Genomic DNA, 22,546 nt, shown 5'->3' on the forward strand with positions numbered 1-22,546 from the left:
TCAAAGTTTACCTCTCTGTGCTGATTGTTTATGTATTATACTGACAGGGTTGGTCCTAAACAGGGCTGTTTACTCATGAATTTTAACTGGTTAACCAATTTATAAGTAAACCAAGGTTTTTTTTTAACCTGATACCTTTCAGGAGGTTTTTGGACTTTTAACCCCTCCTCCCCCCAGATACGGCCCTGGCCCAGGCATGAAGCCGGGGGGGGGGCAACCAATGAGAGCAGAGATAGAGTGTCTGGAGGCCTGACAACTGACAGATGTGATATAAATCTATGGGAAAACCATAGAGAAAGGATCAAATCATGGAAAGAATAGAAAGAAAGAGAACATAGAGAAACATAGAGAAAAGACAGAGCGGCAGAAAGACTTAGAGACCAAATAAAGAAGAATAAGTGGCTGAATGTGAACTTTAACTATCAATTATGACTACTCTAAAGATGAAAGGGGATAAAGAATTAAAAGATAATAAAGACACATCAAGGAGACCCCCAGGAAATGAAGAAATTGGGTTGATAGAAGTTTTTAGAGCGATTCAACAAATATCTCATAAACAAGATAGCTATCAGAAAGAACTACAGACTATGGCTAAAAGACATGAAATACAACAGAATTTATTTCAAGAACAAATACAGACCATGAATAAAGAAATTACACAACAGATTGGCACAATGAAGAAGGAATTGAATGGGGTTCTTAAAGATATTAAAGAAATAAAGGCTTACAGATTATCTACAAATTATGCAAAAAAGAACAAACTCTCGAGAGATGTAATTGTCCATTTCACCAAGAAAAGAACAGTATATAGCCAACTTTCTACAAAGAAAAAAAAGATAGCCATCCTAAAAGAACTCCCAAGGACAACATTGTATAAAAGAAGAAAATACATGTTCTTAACAGAAGAACTTAAGTAACTACAAATCTGGTTCAGATGGGAGAAGTCTGAAGGAATCATGGTGACTTACAGAGAACAAAGGCTTTGGCTAACAATGGAAGATAAGGCAAAAGATTTTTATAAGAAACTGAAGAAGGATATAGATCACAACCCACCTGACCAGACAGAAAATAAAGGAAAGGTAAAACCAAAGAAACCCCAGTTCCATCCACCTGAAAATATGGAACAAAACACTCCGAATCTCGATAAGGTGGATGAAGATGAAGATGAATTGGGATAAATATAAGGAACTGAAGAATTACAGCAAGAATAATGTATGTGGAGAAATGAAAATTTGAGGAAATACTAAGTATAGAACATTGATGAAATAAAATGTTGGAAATAATGGAGATGGACAGATTAATGTTTTTAATGAAAGAACGCACAGGGTGACCTGAGATCCCAACAGACTGGAGATTGTTCAAAGACTAAGAAGGCATGTATCAGTGCCAGATAATTAAGCAACGGAGAAATTAAATTTAAGAAGGAAGGAACGCAAATCAGACTAAAGAAAAAGCCATAGGTTGGCTCTACACTGCAGAATTAATGCAGTTTGATGCCACTGAAACTGCCCTGACTCAATGTTATGGAATCCTGGAATTTGTAGTTTGGTGAGGCACCAGGACTCTTTGACAGAGAAGGCTAAAGATCTTGTCAAATTACAACTTCACAGCCTGAGAGGAACAGCACATCCTTCTGAATCTCTTCCTTTCTCTTTCTAAGGGTGCATTCGTATTGTATAATTAATGTAATGTGACACCATGTTAACTGCCATGGCTCAATGCTGTGGAATCCTGAGAGTTGTTCTTTAGCCTTCTCTGACAAAGAGTGCCTTACCAAGCTACAAATCCAAGGATCCCGCATCATTGAATGATGACAGTTTAAGTAGTGCTGAACTGTAACTTCAGTGTAGATGCACCCATAAATATTGGCATACTTGCAGCATACCTTTAATTGAATATTACCAAAGAGTAATGTTTAGAATAGCCATGTGGAAAGTTATGTTACCTTGGAAGATGTTAAAATGTGGCTACATATAGACAAAAGTGTATTTTGCATGTCATGCTGCTGGCACAAACAAATCAATCTTGATTACCCCCCCCCCCCTTCTTTCACCTCTTCTTTCTAAAATAGTTATCAGCATATTCAGGGATGTCTTTTGAATCCCACACAGATGGATGACTAAAGATTGCATCCACATTCATCTGCCTTCAGCATCACTGAATGGGTAGGAAGATTTTACTGGCATCTGGAAAATGCAGTAAATCAAAGCTGGGCCACAAAGTAGGACAGATTTATCAAGTGTGAGCACCATATGACACAGAAATTATGGCTGGCTTTACTTTCCCTGCTAATAGGTGGCACAGTCATTTTAGACATTTGTTCCATTACCAGTTAATTAAGGCTCAAAGACTAACTCTCATAGAAATGCAAGGAAATGTGTGGAGTTGGCAGGGACACTGTACCAAGTGCATGGGAGCAGCGAAAGGGCTGCCAAGAGCATTTCTAATGCCCACTAGGGATGTACCTGGGCTTCTTCTAGCTGCTTTTGAGCATGGACAGATGCTGCAGCAGCAACAAATTTCAGCATAATGGGGGTAGCTGACCACGGCCAATAGTCACGCATTGTTATGTGCCAGGGGCTGTGCTAGATCAGGAACCAATTCTATGTCTCCTTCCACAAGGTGCCCAAAAGTACAAAGTTTAATCCGTGCTGCAAATAAATAAATAAATAAATAATCCTTCAGTTATGCCTGCATGTGGATGTCATCTAGAGCAGGGCTTCTTACAATTATCTACTCCCAACCCCTTTTTGCCCAAGAACCTTTTATTCCACCCCAGGTATATAATTATAAAAAATAGGTATACAAATCAAATGTTTACTGATAATAAATCAGGAAGACATTTATTTTAAAAACAATCCTTTGGTATACATATAATTTTACCATTCATTAAAGATTAAAGCAAACTGGCATACTAATAAGATGGAGTGCCTTGGACCACAAGAAATGCCTTGGACCTTGTACCACAAGAAGATCAAACCAGTCCACACCCCAGGAAATAAAGCCTGACTGCTCACTGGAGGGAAGGATATTAGAGGCAAAGATGAAGTAGTTTGGTCTTATAATGAGAAGATAGGAAAGCCTGGAGAAGATAATGATGCTGGGGAAAATGGAAGGAAAAAGGAAGAGGGGCAAGATGGATGGATGTTATCCTTGAAGTGACTGGTTTGACCTTGAATGAATTGGGAGTCGTGACCGGCTGACAGGGAGCTCTGGAGTGGGCTGGTCCATGAGGTCACGAAGAATTGGAAGTGACTGAACGAATAAACAACAGCAAAATAAGATGAATGTGCTTGGTTATTTTTACACAAAAAATTAAATCTGGATTGAATATTTGATAAGGCAGGATCTAGAACAGCTTCAACATTTTTCATGCCATGCTGGCATGCTTGGTTTGCAGCCTCAAATGTCAGTTGAAGCTTTTTGCTACATGTAGTTGCTAACAGCTTCACATAAATGTCTAAATCAGCCAATAGGTGGCAAGCTATACACATTTTTGTGACTCCCTAATTCAGTTTTAAAAAGGTAGGTTAGGAGACCCCAAATGGGGTCCCAACCAAATGTTTGAAAAGCCATGGACTTTATAAGCCAGCAACTGTCTTGACCAACGGCCAAGGCAGGACAAAAAGAAAGAAGCATATGAACCAAGGGCAATGACATATCTAATACTCCTTCTAGGTTTCCATAAAAAGCAATCTCTTGTTCGCAGCTCAAGTGTTAGCAGGATCTGGCTTTCATCTTTATGACAAGTTCGATGCTGTTGAAAATCCACTGAAGTGGAATAAAAAAAGACGCAGGGATGTCTGCTTTTACGATGCCTACAGCATTCTGCAGTTTTAAAATGCACAGGTGATATTTCACTGACATCAAGTTTTTGGAACCGCACGGCAAGAGATTTTGCTTTAGGGACAGCATCCATGTTACAGATGAATGAAACAGACAAAATTTCTAGGCCACATACGTCTCCCTGGAACACAAAATGTCTAGGTTTGCTTTGCTTGCAAAGGATAATAGCCCAGGGTGTCATTTTAAGGAATTTGTAGTAGACACCAACGGATTATGAGAAATGATAATGGATTCAGTAGTATGTTCTTCCAGGGAATCAATAGACCTTATGGTCGAGATGTTAATTTGAACTGAAAGATCTTGACTTCTTTCTTTTCAGAATTATTGTTGGTTCCTGTAAGAAGATAATTCACAGTGATGCATTGTTTGCTCTAAACCCTTTTTAGCTTCAGAGACAAAATCATTCACATGTGAATCTACTTAAAATTCATGAAATACATGTCATTAAAAGGTGAGAAGGGGATCTACACTACTATATAATACAGTTTGGAACTACATTATATAATCAGTATAAACTAGGCTTGATCGATCCATGAAAAATTTGATTCTAAACTCGTTGCAAAAGTAGAGGGGGGCAGCGTTTCATTTTTGAAGGTATTTCCGAATTTTGCCCCCCAAAAATTTTGAAATTAACGAAAATTCGTTATTTTCTAAATTAATTCGTTAATGGCGGACGCGCATGCGCAATTCCCAAAAACAGCACAGAGGGAGAGGACTTTACAGGACTCTCCCACCCTCATTTTTTGAGTGATCTTCTTCAAACTTGGTACAGTGGTAGAACACATTTAACACTGATAGCTCACCAAAATTTGGAACGTTTCCCTTATCCTCTGATTTTTGGCGAATTTTCATAGCTTTTATAATAAACCATTTTTTAATAATTGCAGAAATCTGTTCCTGGTTTGAAAGTCTTATTTCCTGTTAAATTGGGTTGTCTTTACTGTGAAAGTCATTGTTCTACTTCAGAAACTTTGTTTTTGTGGCTGAAACTTTGTTAAATTGGTGTGTGTGTGATATATACTGTGTATATATATATAGTCCCTGCATATGTGTGTGTGTGTGTATAGGTAAAGGTAAAGGTATCCCTTGACGTTAAGTTCAGTCATGTCTGACTCTGGGGGTTGGTGCTCATCTCCATTTCTAAGCCCAAGAGCCAGTGTTGTCCATAGACACCTCCAAGGTCATGTGGCCGGCATGACTACATGGAGTGCCATTACCTTCCCGCCAGAGCGGTACCTATTGATCTACTCACATTGGCATGTTTTCAAGCTGCTAGGTTGGCAGAAGCTGGAGCTAACAGCGGGCACTCACTCTGCTCCCGGGATTTGAACCTGGGACCTTTCGGTCTGCAAGTTCAGCAGCTCAGTGCTTTAACACACTTCGCCATCGGGGCTCATGTACATATATATATAATATACATACACATACACACAATGTGGAGAATATGTGGAAAGGTAGATAGATAGATAAGTTGGGAGCCACAGCGAAGGCACCTTCCTGGGAGCAAGGTCTAATAATAATAATAATAATAATAATAATAATAATAATAATAATAATAATAATAAATCCCTTGCAATATCCCAGATGGGTACCATTATTGGCAGAGAAAGCCAAGCTGTAGGAGTTGAAATCCAATCATTTATCCTCCCTATAGAATCAATTTTATATGCATTTTTAGCTACAGAAAAGCTAAAATCAGGACAGTAAAAGAACAACACCCAGAAAATGGGAATTCCAGACAGGAAACAATCAGGGCCAGCTAATACCTCCCAACAAAGGATTCCCCCAGGTAGGAAGCAGCCAGGCTTTGAAGCTGCAAGGCTATTCAATGCTAATCAAGGTGACCAATTGCAACATTCACACTTGCCTCCCACAGACAAGAGTTCTTTCTCCCACCCTGGACCTTCCACAGATATATAAACCCCACTTGCCTAGCTTCGCACAGACGTCAAAACCTCACCGCCGGGCCCCTCTCTGTCTCTCTCGGTCTCTCCATTCCCGGCTCCATCCGCCGCCTTCCCGCCTCACAGAGAGACACCAGGCCTGAGCTGAGGCGAGGCGGCGGCGGCGGCGGCCATTTCCCCCCTCCGTCTTCCTCCTCCTCCTCGGCCTCCTTCCCCCTCGCCCCCTCCCATTGGCTGAGCCCGTGACGCCCCTTTTGCTGAGGGGCAAAAGGAAAGGGCCTGAATGGTGGGAGTTTGGGTGATTTGCAAAAGCTTTTTTTTTCCTAACGAAAAAAATGACGAAATAAGAAAAAACGGCCCCTCGCGATTCGAAACCGCGATATCCAGACGTGTGGACAATCAAGGCCGTATATTGCTTCAAAACAAACGAAAATAACGAATTAATAACGGGTAACAGGGAAATCGAATTATTTGAGCAAGCCTAGTATAAACCCATATAATTCAGTTCAATGGGTCTACACTGATCCGATAATGTAGTGTGGAACTGCATTATTTGGCAGTGTAAATCCAACCAAGAGGTATGCATTGCAAGGTCCTCCAGCATGGTGGGGCAGTAAAATGGGTGTGTCAATAACAACAACAACAATAATGATAATAACAATTATTATTTTATTTCTAACCTGTCCTCTCTCTCCAAGGGGACTCAAGGCGGCTTCCAAAACAAGGCAGACAAGGCAGATATATCAAACTCTGGTAAATGTAGAATAGACATCTGAAAAAAGCACCGGAAAACAGAAGGAGCATCTTAGCCAAGGTACTAGGTTTTCGCATCTATCTGACAAATGCAGAAAATACTAGACTAATAAACAAACAACAGCTGCTCAAGCATTCCTTGTTTGCTATGGCTCTTTCAACTTGTAAATGTTTAGACATAGTATATAGTACATAGGGGGGCTGAGTTACTTCTGCTGGTGCTGCTGATGACTTGATAGACTATGAGTGACCACATCCAGCCCTGCCTTTAGGCAGAATGAAGCGGATGCCTCTGCTGCTGCTGCTACTCAAGCACATAGTTGTTTCCGACTCTTTGTGACCTCATGGACCAGTCCACGCCAGAGCTCCCTGTTGGCCGTCGCCACCCCCAGTTCTTTCAAGGTCAAGCCAGTCACTTCAAGGATACCATCCATCCATCTTGCCCTTGGGCGGCCTCTCTTCCTTTTTCCTTCCATTTCCCCCAGTATCATGATCTTTTCCAAGCTTTCCTGTCTTCTCATGATGTGGCCAAAATACTTCATCTTTGCCTCTAGTATCCTTCCCTCCAGTGAGCAGCCAGGCATTATTTCCTGGAGGATGGACTGGATGCCTCAGGAAACAAAATTAAATGACAGAAAATAATTGGTTTTTTAATTTAAAAATATTATAGTATTTTTTTCTCAGAGATATAGAGACGTCTTTTTTTTTTTTTTTTACTGCATGTGCTAAAATAATTTATCTGGCTCTAGGTAATAGGGATGCATCTTGACTTCCATGGTTTTAAGGTGAACCTGAAAAGATTTTAGAAGAGTTAAAATAGGCTCAGATTCTTGAATAGTTGCTTCTCTTCAAGCAGTAATTTGTTTTGGTTCCCGTGTAGTAGTGAACATAAATTCAGTAAGCTGTCATTTTTCTTCTCTTTAGAAGCACGCTGTAGTTTGTCCTCGGTCCATGTTTTTATAGGTTTCAGATATAAAAATCCAAAGTATTCCTTTCTTACTCAGCTTTTTTTCATGGGTCAGTCACCCTTTGCCTTTACATTTCTGTTTATATCCAAAGGTTCCATATTAGTAGGACAGCAATCTCTCTCCCCCCCCCCTCCCGGGTCTTCTTGTGCATCATTTTTTCTCACTAGGAGGATGCTAGAAGATTTATGGTGGCCAGGGGCCTATTTAGTAAGTTTTAGGGAGAAATGGGTGGCTGGGGGTGTGTGTGCCCTCCTGAACTTTTGGGCTTCAGGAGCCCAAAAGGTGTGGGATGACAGTGGGGACTGACCCCTGGGGTTGCAGAACGTGACTCCAAAAATCAGGCTCCACAGGCCCAATACCTCATTAGACCTCAGCTCTAAGGAGGTATTTAATTAAGAAAACTTGGTTTGTTCCAAATGAATTCATTTTTACTGCAGGCGTCATTGGGATGCCTCTGGTACAAACAGAGACAGGTTCCACATTTTGGACCTGTCTGGATGGACCCCTAGAGAAGACTTCCAGCCACTTACATTTTGCTCTTTGAAGCACCACATTAAGCAGGCTGCTTAAAATTTGGGTATGAGCAGGTGCCTTCAAGTTGCCTGCCAAGTTATGGTGACCCAATGACTTTATAGGGTTTTCTTAGCAGGAAATAGTCAGAGGTGGTTTTACTAGTTCTTTCCTATGAAATAGAGCCTATAGCACTTGGCATTTGTTTATGGTCACCCATTCAGTACTAACCAGGCTTTTCCACATTAGCTTGCAAGGTCACTTGGAATCTGGTGCCTTTAGGGTATTTAAATCCCATACCAGCTTTTAACCCTTTGAGTTTTCTCATTTTACTTTTACATTTGTACTGTTTGAAAGCAATGTTGTTAATTTTAATGATGCTAAAGTCAGTTAATGTTAGATTCGTGCTGCAGATATTGTATTACATTTTTGTCTCTCTCCCCCCTCCCCCTGATTAAAAGTGGATTTTAATGTATTTTTAAAGCAACCCAAAGAATTGTATTCTGGGATAGCATACAAATAAATATGAACATTTGATAAATAAATTATTATTATTAAAGAAGAATAAATATAATGGATCTGAAAACTGCAAGCTGAATTTCATTTAACAGAAGAAAAGCTATATATAAACAGAACATAAAAAGAGAATTGTTGTTAGAGTCAAAGCTTTTGGTAGTATCACAGTCAGGATGGAAATCCTTATTGTTCAATTATGCATGTATACATAGCAGTGACATTTCATGTACTCAAAGCATTCATTCAATTGTGATGTTTAATCTGGGTGCAGTTAACATTCTGTCTCACAACAGAGGAAAACATTTGTGAAACATTTTAAAGGCAGCATTCTATTATGTAGTCAAATGGTTTAGAAAACCACTTCTTGAGTGTCCTATGTTGTGACAGCATTAGTTTTTGCTCCTCTGGTGGAAAACAAGTAAATGAAGAAACACGTGGTAGATTCTTCCAGTAGTGGACTTTGACAGCTCTACTAAATTACACATGTAGCTAGATTCATTGGAACATGGTGAGGTTGCTGACCCTTCCCCACCCCCACAAACAATAAGGGTTGTGAAAAATTGACTGCCACTCCTTACTAGCAAAACGAATGAGTTTACTTGTCAAAGTGCGTTGGTCTACTGGGGTAGGGCTATAAGAACTACTCAGAAATAATGCCTATGCAAATGATACGCATGTAGGCATAGTTCAGGTCTTTCATACTCTCCAACAGTCAATGACTGAAGGAAATGCTGCAAGATTCATTACTAAGTAGAGAGTGCATTCAACAATGGATAGAGTCACAAAACTACTTCAGGGAGAGGCACTACACTAAATAACATGAGGCTCATGTAGCGCAGAAGCTTTATGGCGACATGCACAGCCTTGGTTGTGTCATTTGTATATTTGTTGTGGAAGCAGGTATCCTATACCACCTTGAACAATGTACAGGGTATTTCAAATAGATGAGCCTAGTTTGAAATTGCTTTATCTCTGCAACCATGAACTGCCCATGAATGACCCTCTAATCCCTTGAAATTGCTTTATCTCTGCAACCATAAACTGCCCATGAATGACCCTCTAACCCTTTGAAAGAGTGGAGCACAGAGTTTCAGATGATCACCACTACATAACTCTTCCAGCGCACAAACAGCTCCTAGCCCCAGTCATTCACAAGATAGCAACCCTATAACCTAAGGCCTAATGAGATTGTCTTTATGGGATTATTTTAAAAATTTCTTTCTGGCTCAAAATGTTTAGTAAAACCTGATAACATTATAGCTCATTAAACCATTTTTTGCCATCATGAAAAATACTGCTTTGAAATTGGGTTCATCATTTTGAAACACCCTGTATTTCAACAGCAGCACAACAGCAGCCAATGGATCTTGAAGAAGCAACTGCATCACATCATTAACCAAAGATCATTCTTACACAAGGACTTTTTCTTCTCCTCCAGGTCTACATGGGCAGATGTGATAGGTCCAGATATACTCCCCTTCCAGTGAATCAGTGGCCTAAGGCATGGAGCTACACTTGTGAGCTTTCCCCATGATAAACTGATCTGCAATGAAAAAAACATTTATCAATATTATAGCTATTTTAATTTACCAGTATTTTTGCAATACATTTGAAAAACACAATAATCTGCTCTTTTACAAATTCAATACTTCTATGTTTGTATCTTTATTAATTCAGTTGTTATTGAGCATTAATTGTGGATTATTAATGTGGATATTAATATTTCTATATGATTTCTTTTAGGCTCTTTGAATTGATTTTTGTGTTTCCTATCTGCCCCCAGTGGTGCAGCAGATTAAACCGCTGAGCTGCTGAACTTGCAGGCTGAAAGGTTGGCAGTTTGAATTCGGGGAGCGGGGTGAGCTCCAGCTGTTAGTTCCAGTTTCTGCCAACCTAGCAGTTCGAAAACATGCAAATGTTAGAAGATCACTAGGTACCTCTCTGGCAGGAAGGTAATGGCGCTTCACGCAGTCATGCTGGCCACATGACGCCAGCTCTTCAGCTTAGAAATGGAGATGAGCACCAATCCCCCAGCGTTGAACACAATTAGACCAAATGTCAAGGGAAAACCTTTACCTTCACCTATCTGCAAATTAAATTCTTGAACCCGAATGAAGAATATTTTACGTAAAAATCTAGTCAACATAAAGTAAACACCTCTTCATATAAAACCAGGCCTTATTTAGAAAGTGGAGAATGCCTTCGGTACCTTTGTGAGAATTTCCCTAACCCTTCAGAAGTCAAATTGAAATAAAGTATTTTGGTTGAAAGATAGCTCTCAGATGAAAATGTTGTTTAAAATGACTGAAATACTAAAAAAGAACCCTTGGGATTGCTTAAAAACTATGGTTGGTTACTGCGTTCATTTGGAATAACAAGGACTTCGACTATGTCCTCATTGTTCAAATCATGCTTGAAAAATGCAAAGCTTTGCGATGCTCAATGACTATTAAAATTTATTTCTTGAATGCAACCTTTAACTTTTCATTAAAAAAAACTTTGGTGCAGTAAGTAAGAAACAGGGGGAACATTTCCATCAGGATGTTAAGGAGATGGAATAGAGATACCAAGGCTGGAGAAAAGGTTAATGTGATGAAAACTGTGAAGCATGGTAGAAAAATAGTACAGCTTCACAGACAAAAAAAAATATGGAAACAAACACACACATAAAATAGGGATATCCCTCTTCCCCGTTGCTGTTTCCTACATGGAAAAGGCTGGAATAGGGGACCTATTTCTGTGCAAACCTTGCTTGTTGTTGATTTGCATAGATTGTCTGAAATAACAAAATATTTTGGTAACAGAAACTAGCTAAGCCAAACCTTGGTGTGCAGATCTCATGAAGACATGAGATCCTACTGACATCATTGCAAATTCCTGCATGAGGAATTTGAGAAAAGGAACCTTTCTTTATCACAAGACAACCTTGTGTACATTCTTATCTTTTTCACTGCCTCACTTGTGGTCATGAAAGGGAATTGGGAAGCAGGAATAGGATTAAGGGGTTTTTTTTGGTTTTGTTTTGATTCCCCTTCTCCTTCCCTGTGCTTTACTTGTATACTTGAAAGGCTTGAAATACCACCTTCTTCCATATGTATCTATATGAACTTTAAGATCTTCTCAAGAGATGTTGTTGGAAATGCTACTGCCAACTGAACAGAGTAGATACCAAAAGGAAATACATCAGCAGAAGTGGACAAAATAAGATGGAGAACTTCATATGATTGTCTTACATGAAAATATAAGGATCCCACACAGAGCCTATGACAATTGATCATGGTGCCACATTTGGCTGGTGGAAGGGGTTTGGATGCATCATTCTTTGGCAAACTTGCTAGCACTATTAACCCTTTGACTGTATGGCCTTGAAGATGGGTTTAAAGAGGCACTTGCAATCATGGCAATGGTAGAACAGCTGTGAAATGCGAATATCCAAAACATACGAGGCCATGTCTACCTTATGATATCTACATACTGAACAGGATGTCAATCAGATTTTTTTCTTTTTCTGTAATATGCATTTGATGATGAATCTTCAGAGTTCCTAAGGTTTTGAGCAACCTCTTGTTTTGAGCAAGGAGCCAACTCTCTTTTTCTTTCTGATTTCAACAGCAGTCTCTTTCCTTTGAGCAGTATGGAGAAAGTAAAGGAAGGCTCATTTTTATAGTTTCTTATTAAAATGCATATAACATGAGTGTCTAATGCAGCTTTAATGTTTTCAATGTATTGCATTCCCTCTCTTGTTGTTGTTGATGAATCATTGCTCCTCACTAGCTGAAACACACTCCACAGAAAGACCCAGCACGAGACACTGGCCCCTTGATCCTTCCTTCCTTTATTCATCCAGGATTTTTAAATGACTGATGTGTTTTCATCTGAGTCTCTTAGTTTAATATAGGTATTAATTCTGTTCTACTGGCTTTTATTGTTGCTTACTGTATTTGTGAGTTAGAGAAAACATTCATGTCATGAAGCTGCTATGGAAATATGACAGAGAAATGCACATTCATGTGCAATATTTGCAGGTTGGAGAGTCATGTCATAGTGTGGATGTGCAATCTAGCAATGTATTTATACATATTAAATATACATACTGGATATAAATATATGTGCCTTTGTGATATGAAAGGAAGTACAGCCATACAGCAACTGTGCAGGGAAAGAGCAAAGCAAGCACTTATAAGCTGATTGGCCCTTGCTTTCTGGTTGAGTGTGAAATATATGGCCTTCCAGGCATCATTTCTCATGTGGTAGCTTACATGGTTCAGTACTCACTTTCCAAGGTCACAAAGATCCACCTGATTTACTCAACGTTACTTACTTGAAATGCCAGCAGTGCATGCTATGAGCTTATTTATGTCTTCATAAGTATACAGTTATAGCTATTTGTTCCCCAATACATGTCTGAAGTAACAGAGAGAAATTAAAAGCATCACTCATGCAGTATCCAAAGTGGCCATTTTGGTCACTGAGGAAAAGATTTTCATTTAGAATGCCAGGGAGAAATGCAGGGATCAGCAGAAGGAAAAAGGGACAGAGTAGCGAATGTCTTGGTGGTACAAAAAAGGACCACTGAATTATGGTTTTGAAATCTCTGGAGTGTATCAAAAGATCGATATGACATTCTCTATGGTCACCTTTCTATGGCAATTTACAAACCTTATGAATCTTGAGGGGTTTTTTTTCTGTTTTTAAAAAGCAAGTTTGCTCCAGTAAAAATAGTTCAGCTCTGTGAAGAGTAGAATTAAAGAGAGCAGTTTATTCTTACCTTGTTTCCCCGAAAATAAGACATCCCCGAAAAATAAGACCTAGTAGAAGTTTTGCTGAATTGCTAAATATAAGGCCTCCCCCGAAAGTAAGACCTAGCAAATATTTTGTTTGGAAGCATGCCCAGTGCCTGCCAAACCGAACACCAGAGCATGCAGGATTGGTAAATGTACATACCAGTTGTACATGGAAATAAAGGTAGTAACAAGAAATTCTTGATAGGATTCAGTTTGTCTGGTTATGTTGATTTGTGATGACAACTACTGTACAGTATATAATAAATATTCATTTTAAAAACAATAAATGTGAATTCTTCTTCATGGAAAAATAAGACATCCCCTGATAATAAGACCTAGCACATCTTTGGGAGCAAAAATTAATATAAGACACTGTCTTATTTTCGGGGAAACACGGTAGTGATATGGAAGAGTATGTGTGGCCCTTGACAGTATGGATGACCATCTTGCACAGGTCGGACCTTGAATCATGATACTAGCATTCTGAGTCCAGAATTGGGGAGGGGGGGGGAACCCTGGAAATCTCCAAAGCCTGGGAAAGAAACATGTCACTTCAAGAAAATACAACAATATGTCAACTGGGAGGCTTCAGAGAGTCTGTTTGACCCTGTGAAGTTCATTCCCAACATCTTAAGGCTTCTGTCTGCCTTCCAAGGCAGAGGAACAAGGCTAGGAAAGCACACGACAACTCTGCCTCCTTGGCCCCTCCACAACAAAAGCTCTAGAATGGTTGTTCTTTGAAAATGTTCTGTTTTTGCTTAGGATTCCAGGCGATGAGGTGTTTATATGGTCACCGGGGAGATCAGGCATTTTGAGCACAAGTGAAGCTTCTGCAGTCATTGGTGCTTGCCATTATCTCTCTGGACTTGTGTGTGAGAAGAAGCACTTGGAGCCAGGACCAGCTGGGGGTCCCCATTGGTCCTCTTGCCTGAACTGGCTTTGAGAGGTCTCCCTGTTTCTCTACATTGCAGAAGGCCAAGAAAAGGTAACCAGATTTTCTTTACTGTAAGGACTCCAATGGAAGATAGTTGTGTGTGATTCCTTTAAGGTGCCTTCCCCCCAGCCCTACTTTCATTTCCAGGGGCCATCTCCACCTCCATCTCCACACAAAGACCATGAGTTCCCCAACCCAAGGAAAGCTCCTGCCTCAACAGAGACAGCTGGGATCTCAAGTGATTAGAGCAGTGGTTCTCAACCTGTGGGTCCCCAGGTGTTTTGGCCTTCAATCCCAAAAATCCTAACTGTTGGTAAACTGGTTGGGATTTCTGGGAGTTGTCGGTCAAAACACCTGGGGACCCACAAGTTGAGAACCACTGGATTAGAGAGAGGATCCACCATTTGCCTTTGGTTCCCAGGTCAACTCTCAAGTAGTTATTTCAATAGGATATATATGGCAGGAATGGATTGTGAGGTAGAGAGGGAATTTGCATATGAGTTATGATTAGCTCGTGAGGATGAAGGGAGAAGAAGGAGCCCATTAGGAAGGAGGAATGTATATGCAGGTTGAATGGCAGGAATGGGTTGTGAGATAGAGAGGGAATTTTCATGGAGGGAGATGAGGGATTAATTCACACGGGAAGGGAGATGCTGGCTGGGGTGGGATGGAGGGATGCTTCTCCTTTGTCAGCTGAAAGGTGAAGGGGAAACAGGCTGGGAAAGGGCAGTTGGGAAGCTGTCACTCTTCCATCAGGCTGAAGCTGGCGAGTTCACTAGTCTCAGCCTGATGGAGTGGCATGGGTAAGGTTTAGGCATGCAATTATAATGTGCTATCAAATGTAATGCACTTCTCTATTTTGGCTAAACAAAAAAAGATGTGCATTACATTTGAGCAAATACAATATTATAAAAGTTTGCTTTTTGTTTTCATGAACAAAGTATCATTTAAAAAATGATTTGGTGGGAAAAGCCTGAGTTCCCATATGCCCTTGTCTGAGAAGACCTCCCCTTGTTTCAAGCATGGGTGGGAATCCTGCAACTCTCAGATGTTGTTGAACAGTCAATCCCAGTAGCCTCAGATAGCATGGGGATTTGTGAAGAATGCCATATCCAACCATATTCAGGGATTCTCAACCCTGGCTTCAAGTGTGAATTTACCTGCTAATGAGAAAGGGAGATTGTCACAGAATGCAAAGCATCCAGTTTCTTCATTTTTTTTTTGTTCAACAACACTCTTGGGTAGTTGTGGGAACACCTTCAAAGATCTACAAGTGAAACAGGGAACATGATTCACATTCTCGATTCAGAGAAGTATCTTATTTCCAGATTCCATGGTAAATGGGCAAAATTGTGGCCTGCAGGTTTGGGACAAAGAACAACCAACCAGAGCAGAAACCCCATTTCCCAAAACTACTTGAGGCAATAGGAGTCTCAATGTCTTGTCTTATTCCATGGTGACTGCAAACTTCCTGGTGGGATTGGTATGGCCTTGGGGGACTGGAGAGTTGGGGAAGAGAGAAATAATTTCTCACTGGGTTTTCTTGTTCTGATCTTTGACTTGTTGGCTTTTTCTCCTTCCAGTGGCAAGAAAACCACCCCAGAGGAATGTTTATATATTATAGGATTCTTCAAGCACTCAAGTAAGGAAGAGAAGGGGACTGTAAAGGGAAAATCTTTCCCTTGTACTTACTTAAGGCAATGGTTTTAGACTCAGGGCCACCCAGGACCATCTTCTGCCTGAGACAAATGGTAAGATGGTGTCCCTGATTACATCAGGGAAAGTTCCTGGATGAAAGACAAGACTGGGACCCTCCTTAGTCCAGGGAACCAGAAAGTGTTTAATGGCAGACCAAGCATTACAGAGTGTGGTCCGTACATAATACACAGATTGAGTAGGAGGAGTGGATTGTGAGGTGGAATCTACATGTGACTGGCTCATTACATCCTCGTTCTAACTCCTCCCTCCTCTTCCACCTCAACCAATCACCACCCAAAATGCAAATCCAGCATATAGCTGTTAAAAATTGTGGGACCTGAAATCGAAAACACTTGGGAGGACTAAAGGTTGGAACCAATGATCTATATCAGTGTTTCTCAAACTCTGCTCCTCCAGGTGTTTTGGACTTCAGGTCCCACAATTCCTAACAGCTGGTAAACTGGCTGGGATTACAGCTGGATGAGCACAGTTTGAGAAACACTGATCTATATACTGTAGAATTAAGGCAGCTTGTCACTAACTGCCAGAGCTCAATGCTGTAAAGTCGCAGTATAGGGTCACCCATAGCTAACTGCTAGCTTAATAAATCATGTTGTTTAATTTGAAAGAGTCTTGGCTCTGAAACTTCTTCTAACTTTTCTCCTTTTCCAGTAAGAATGGAAAGAGAAAAAGACTCCCAGTTACTCTCTCTTTGAAATAAAACAAATTTCAGTCACCAAGATTCTTCTGAGCAAAATTCTCGCCTGATCTGTCGATCGTAGTACATTTCATTTAATTCTCATTCTGAGCAAAATTGTTTTGAATAATCTCATGTCTGAACTCTCCATCAGAAAACATAGAAAGTGGTTCACGAGTGAAGAACCAAAGATATTCTTGGCTTTGCCAGAAAATGAGACTTTTGGGATGGAGGATATATTTTTAATTTATCTCAAGAAGCACATAGAAATGGAACCCCTTTCCAAAGACTCTTTGGCATTTGGATCCCAAAGCAGAACTACCACCTACAGTATTAGAATGTGAAAGAACCTTAAGAAGATGCCTCCAAAGGGTTGGGCTTTCATGGGAGCCAAGGCCTCCAAAGCCTGAGGAAGAAACTCTTCACTTCAAGAAACTACCAGAGTTTGTCTGTGTGGGTAGCTCCAAAGAGTCTGTCTGATCCTGTGAAGTTCATCTCCACCCCCTTGGGACCTTTGCCTGTACTTCAAGGCAGAGGAGTAGGGCCAGGAAAGCATGTGGCAACCTTGACTCCTGGACCCCTCCCTAAGAGAAGCTCTAAGGTGGTTTTCCATTGAAAATTTTCAGTTTCTGCTTAGGATTCCAGAGCCTGGTTGTTTACATGGTTGCCATGGAGACCAGACAATTCCAGGCACAGCTGAAGCTTCTGTGACTGTTGGTGCTGCCATTGCCTTTCTGGAGTTAGCCATGAGCAGAATCACTTTGGGGCGGTTCCAGCCGTGGGTCCTTTTTGATAGTCTTCTCTCGTAGTTTTGTCAGCGCATCCCCATCTTGATGGCTTTGTCTGGGCAGTTCAAGGTTTAGATTCACTTTTCTCTTTCCTGTCCCTTTGAGGCAACCTACTGGCCAACCCTTCCTTGGCTGTATGACGTCTCAATGCTTTTCTCTCCTTCTCTCTCTTACAGGGTTTAGGTCTTAATTATTAGTTAAGTTATTTAGTATAATTATGCTTATTTGAATATTCATATTCTGTTTTTTATTTTGATATTAATCTATTTTTTGTCATAAGTTTATGGTTATTATTTTGTATTATTTTGTATCATTTTTGAGAAGTTTGTATTTGTGTAGGACATTGAATGTTTGCCTTTGTGTGTGTAAACTGCCCTGAGTCCCCTCAGGGAGAGAGGGCAGTCTATAAATAAAGTTATTATTATTATTATTATTATTATTATTATTATTATTATTATTGCACAAGTCCAGGAAGAGGTGCCCACTTTTCTGTGGTGTGGACACAAATGATGCAGAGGTTCCCATGAATCTTCCAAGGTGAGGCCCACAGCCTCCCATTCCCTTTCAGCACTGACCTCCACACAAGGGCCCAGTCCCCCTACCCAAAGAAAGCTAGTACCAAAGGGTTGAGACCCTCTTTGTCTTAACCTTTTGCTTAGTAATTTTCAATTTTTTCCGTTTTTCTTTGCCTTTTCTTCATTTTGCTTTTCCATACAGCTGAATAAAATCTCACATTTTCTGCTTTGAACTGAAATATTTGGCTGTGTGGACTCAAATAACCCAGTTCAAAGCAGATATTGTGGAATTTTCTGCCTTGATATTCTGGGTTATATGGCTGTGTGGAAGGGACCCCAGTCCCTTCACCAGCAAAGAAGGCCAAAATCCCAAACAATTAGAGGGAGGATCCACCTTTTACCCTTGAACCCCAAGTCACATCTCAGGGACTACTTACAGTGGTTGAGAGTACCAATCTGAAGGGGAGGGGTGTACATGCAAATTGATTGGCAGGACTAGATTGTGAGGTGGAAAGGTGATTTGCATGTCTGTGGTGGAAGGAGAGGAGGCGGGTTGGGAAAGGAGGATGTATATGTAATTGAGTAGCAGAAAATTGTAAGATGGAGAGAAAAATTGCACGTGGGTTCTGATTGGTTGGTCGAAGATGATAAAGAAGCCAGTCAATCACCACACACATGCATTTCACTATTCAAAACGAATTGTGTGAGTGTGTGTTCTGATTTAGTTTTGTAGTCTGTTACAGTAGCTAGTAGGGTAGTGCATTTATATATTATAAAATGCTTTTTGTATTATTATTGCTTTTTACTATATTTTCTTTTCTTGTTTCTTTTTTAAAGGATTCAGTGAAAGAGGTGGAAGCATCCTTGGGGGTCAGCTGTCTGCAGGCAGAGAAGTAGAGTCTGACCACCAATTCAGAGATATACCTTCTTTCTATGAGCTAAAGCATGGAGGGGAAGGTGTGTGGTCATGGTGGTTTGGGGCACAGAACAGCCACCACAATGAAAATCCCCCTTCCCCAAATCTGGACAATTGTCCTGAAACTGGGGGGGAGGGGGCAAGAATGTCTTAGCATGTCTCATCCCAGGGATGCTTGCAGATGATGGCTGAATGGTAGGACCCATGTAGAGGTTGGGGACCAGTGCAACAATAATAGGGGACAGCAAGTGCCACCCAATGTCCAACGGGGCCACAAAGCCCAGGAAACACGTGATGGTAGTTTGTTTAACAAGTCTAGGCCATATTAAAGTGGTCTTATCCTGTGTTATCCTGGATCAGCTCTCTGTGGCTTTTGACTGCCATAAAGGTGCTTGTGCATTAGTGGTCAGTGTAGATGTGCCCAAGGACTCACTGGCTAGTTCTTGTTGAAGTTTTGCCTTGCTGCATTTTTTTCTCCTCCAGAGTCAAAAAGCATCCAAAGTACCCCACATCCCACAAAGAATCATCAAATAAAAGATTGCAGGAAAGGTGGAGGAAATCCTGCCTGCCTCCTTAGTTAGGGAGATGGATTTTGATTTAAGGCCACAGCAAAACCTGTTAAGTTCCCATACAGCCCTTGGATGGAGAGAAATTTCTTGGCTTCAAGCAGAAGTAAGGATCTTGCAAACTTCAGATGTTAAACTACAAGTCACAGCAGCCGCAGGCAGCATTGGCAATGGGGAAGAATGCTGGGGGTTGCAGTTCAACCATATCTGGGCATTTCCAACCCTAACTTTAAGTGCAAATTCACCTTGCTCATGAGAAAGAGAGATCGCGAAACATTGAACTTCTTCCTTTCCCTCAGCAGGATTTCAGCAAATGCAGCTTGAGACCATTTTCAGAGTTTTACAAGCTATTTAATAGCATTCCAGATTCTCAATTCAGAAAGCTGTCTTCTTTCCAGAAGCCCTAGACATCTTGCCCAATAGTCAGCTGTTGACATGATAAGTGGTTTTTTAATTTGAAAGACTCTTTTGGTTCTTGGACCTGATCTAAACTTTCTCTCTTCCATGCAGGACAACCTGCCCTTCAAGGTAGAGGAATAGGGCCAGGAAAGCAGATGGCAACCTTGCCACTGGGGCCCCTCCCAAGAGAAGCTCTAGGGTGGTTTTCCTTTGAAAAGGTTCTGTTTCTGCTTCAGATTCCTGGGCCTGAGGTGTTTACATGGTTGCCAGGGAGACCAGGCAGTTGGAGCTTCTGTGCCTGTTAATGCTGGCTATTGTCTTTTTGGACTCAGATGCAAGCAGAATCACTTTGGGGCAGAAACAGCCAGGGCTTCCCCTGGCTCCTCTCACCTGGTTCCCTCAACACATCCTCCTTGGGATAGCCCTGGCAAGGCAGTTCATGGTTGGGACCTCCTCCACCTTTAGGTTGGCCAAACCCTTCTCCGGCTTTGAGAAGTTTCCGCATCTTATCCTCATTTGCAGAAAGCCAGGAAGAGGTAACCACCTTATTGCTGTGTGGACAACAATATAAGGGAATTTCATGTGACCCATTCAAGGTGAAGCCCCCTCAGCCCCATATTAACTTCCAGCATTCCCTCTTCCAATATCACATAAGGGCCATGGATCCCCCACATCCAAGGAAAGCCCCTGCCTCATCAGAAATGGCTGTGATACCAAATTTTTAAAGGGAGGGTTCCCCTTTAGCTTTTGGCACCTAAGTCAACTCTAAAGGAGACCTTTCAGTGACTGAAAGTTCAAATCCCAAGGGGAGGCATATAAATGCAGATCATGGAGTGGATTGGGATGTGAAGAGGAAATTTACATGAGAGTGGTGATTGGCTGATAGATGGGGAGGCAGAAAGGTGCTTTCAAGGGAGGGGTATATATGATTGAGTGTCAGAAACGGATTGTGATGTGGAGAGGGAATTTCCATATGGAGGAAGAGGGGTGTGTGACTCAGATGGGTTGGAGTTAGGTCAGTCAATCACCATCCAGATCCAGGTTCCCTCTGCATGTCACAATCTATTCCTGCCACTTGTGTCATGCAGGAAGGGGAAAGGAAATTGGGCTCTTCAGGGTAGATAATTTGGCATGTGGGACCCACACCTCCCCTTCCATCTGGGGACAGTGGCAGCAGTGCCTTTTTAATCCTCCTTCAGTTATCTCTAGTTTTTCCACTTTCCAGGGGAGCTGCATCACTAACCCCTGCAAAAGTTGTCTTATTCCAGGGGTGGTTGCAAACCTCCTGGTGGTATTGGGCTTGCCTTGGGGGGCTTGACTAAAGGGGAAGTGAGAGGGGAGGGCTTCTGGAGTGAGATCTCATTTTGACCTTTGGACTTTTGCCTTTTCTCTTCCCAGTGTCCAGAAGAAATTCCCAGAAGAATTTCTATATATCACTTGCTTTTTTGTATTATCATTCCTTTTTCACTATGCTTTCTTGTGAATAAAAATTATTTTAAAAAGAATTTGGTGCAAGAAATGGGAACATTCTCATGAGATCAGCAACCAGAGGGTGAAGAAGAAGGACCTGAACACCAATTCAAAAAGGTAACTTTGGTACTATTCCATTATCCTGGCAGAGGCCACCAGAGAGAAGGATACTCCACTTTATTGGGGGGGGGGGGGTTGAAAGAGTGAAACCATTTCTCCCTGCTTTCCTTTTATTTCCCCCACCCATGTCCTCATCATGGAAACAACCCTTGTTTATTATATCAGAAGTGGGGAGGGGGAATAACCAGCATAAATAGGGAAATGGTTTTCCTCCTTCAACTCCCCCCATAAAATGGACTATACTTCTCTCTCTAGCACCCCCAGTGGCCTCCACCTGGATAATGGAACAGTATCATACCTTCATTCCATGCTCTAGAACAGAGCTTCTTAAACTGTGGGTCCCGACTCCAGATAGGTTCCTGTTAGCTCAATGTTGGGGTCCCAAAAGGCTCCCCCCCCTCTGCAGAGGAGGAGTGGACTGAAGAAAATAAAAGGCCAAAAGCTGAGCCCAAGCTGCTAAGGGAAGGGAAAGGCACCCAACAGAGGCAGCCGGCTAGCCACGTGGATGGATGAGGGAGACAAGGAGGAGGAGGAGGAGAGATTAGGGACCTAATCACATGGAAGTTGAGAAGCTGGGAAACAGCAGGGGACAGCATTCATTCTATCCAGCACTAGATATAACCAGAATTGAGAACTGGCACACACAAAGCTCCTGTACATTTTTGTTCATTAGCCTAATAAAATACACACCTCCAGATATGGGGTACCCATGCTAATGAAGTGGAAATAATTAAAGATAATCATGGAACATTTTCTAGATCAGGTATGGACAAACTAAGGCCTGGGGGCTGGATATGGATCCCTGAGTGCTTACCTCAGGCCCTCCTCATTTTCCCTCTCCTCTTGGCAGAAGGGCATAGTGGTCCGCCATTTCCTTAAGGCAAAAAAATTGGGAAAGAAGGCATGTAGCAGCAGAGAGCTCTCTGGAGCATTCTCAGCCACAGTGTGTCTCGCCCTCCTCCCAGTATAAGGATGGTGTGAGTGGCCCCATCCTTATGCCAGGAGGATGGCTTGAGGAAGGCATGCATTGGCTGAGAGCCCCCCAGAGAACTCTCAGCTGCCACCTGTCTTGCCCTCCTCCCAGAATAATGCCAAGATGACAGCCCAAGGATTGGAGGAGGAGGATTGTGCAGTTGCCTTCTGTCCCGCTTTCCTCCCGATA

General features: G+C 41.5%; 2 long non-coding RNA genes across 7 annotated transcripts; one reads left to right on the plus strand and one right to left on the minus strand.

Annotated features, from left to right (window-relative positions):
• Positions 1-6,310: 6,310 nt before the first annotated feature.
• LOC134299431 (uncharacterized) lies at positions 6,311-16,068 on the minus strand. The gene is made up of 3 exons (XR_010006645.1): positions 15,908-16,068; positions 9,911-10,040; positions 6,311-6,522 (listed from the first exon to the last, which is right to left on the minus strand). It is a non-coding gene; the product is annotated as an uncharacterized LOC134299431 (long non-coding RNA).
• Positions 16,069-16,087: 19 nt separating this feature from the next.
• LOC134299425 (uncharacterized) lies at positions 16,088-21,299 on the plus strand. Of its 6 annotated transcripts, none has more exons than XR_010006633.1 (3): positions 16,088-17,467; positions 18,751-20,330; positions 21,193-21,299. It is a non-coding gene; the product is annotated as an uncharacterized LOC134299425 (long non-coding RNA). The 6 variants fall into 6 exon arrangements; XR_010006642.1 differs by having other exon boundaries at positions 18,751-20,012; positions 20,127-21,299; XR_010006641.1 differs by having other exon boundaries at positions 18,751-19,817; positions 19,906-21,299.
• Positions 21,300-22,546: the final 1,247 nt, after the last annotated feature.

Source organism: Anolis carolinensis, chromosome 1, assembly GCF_035594765.1.
Source record: "Anolis carolinensis isolate JA03-04 chromosome 1, rAnoCar3.1.pri, whole genome shotgun sequence".
NCBI lineage: Eukaryota > Metazoa > Chordata > Lepidosauria > Squamata > Dactyloidae > Anolis > Anolis carolinensis.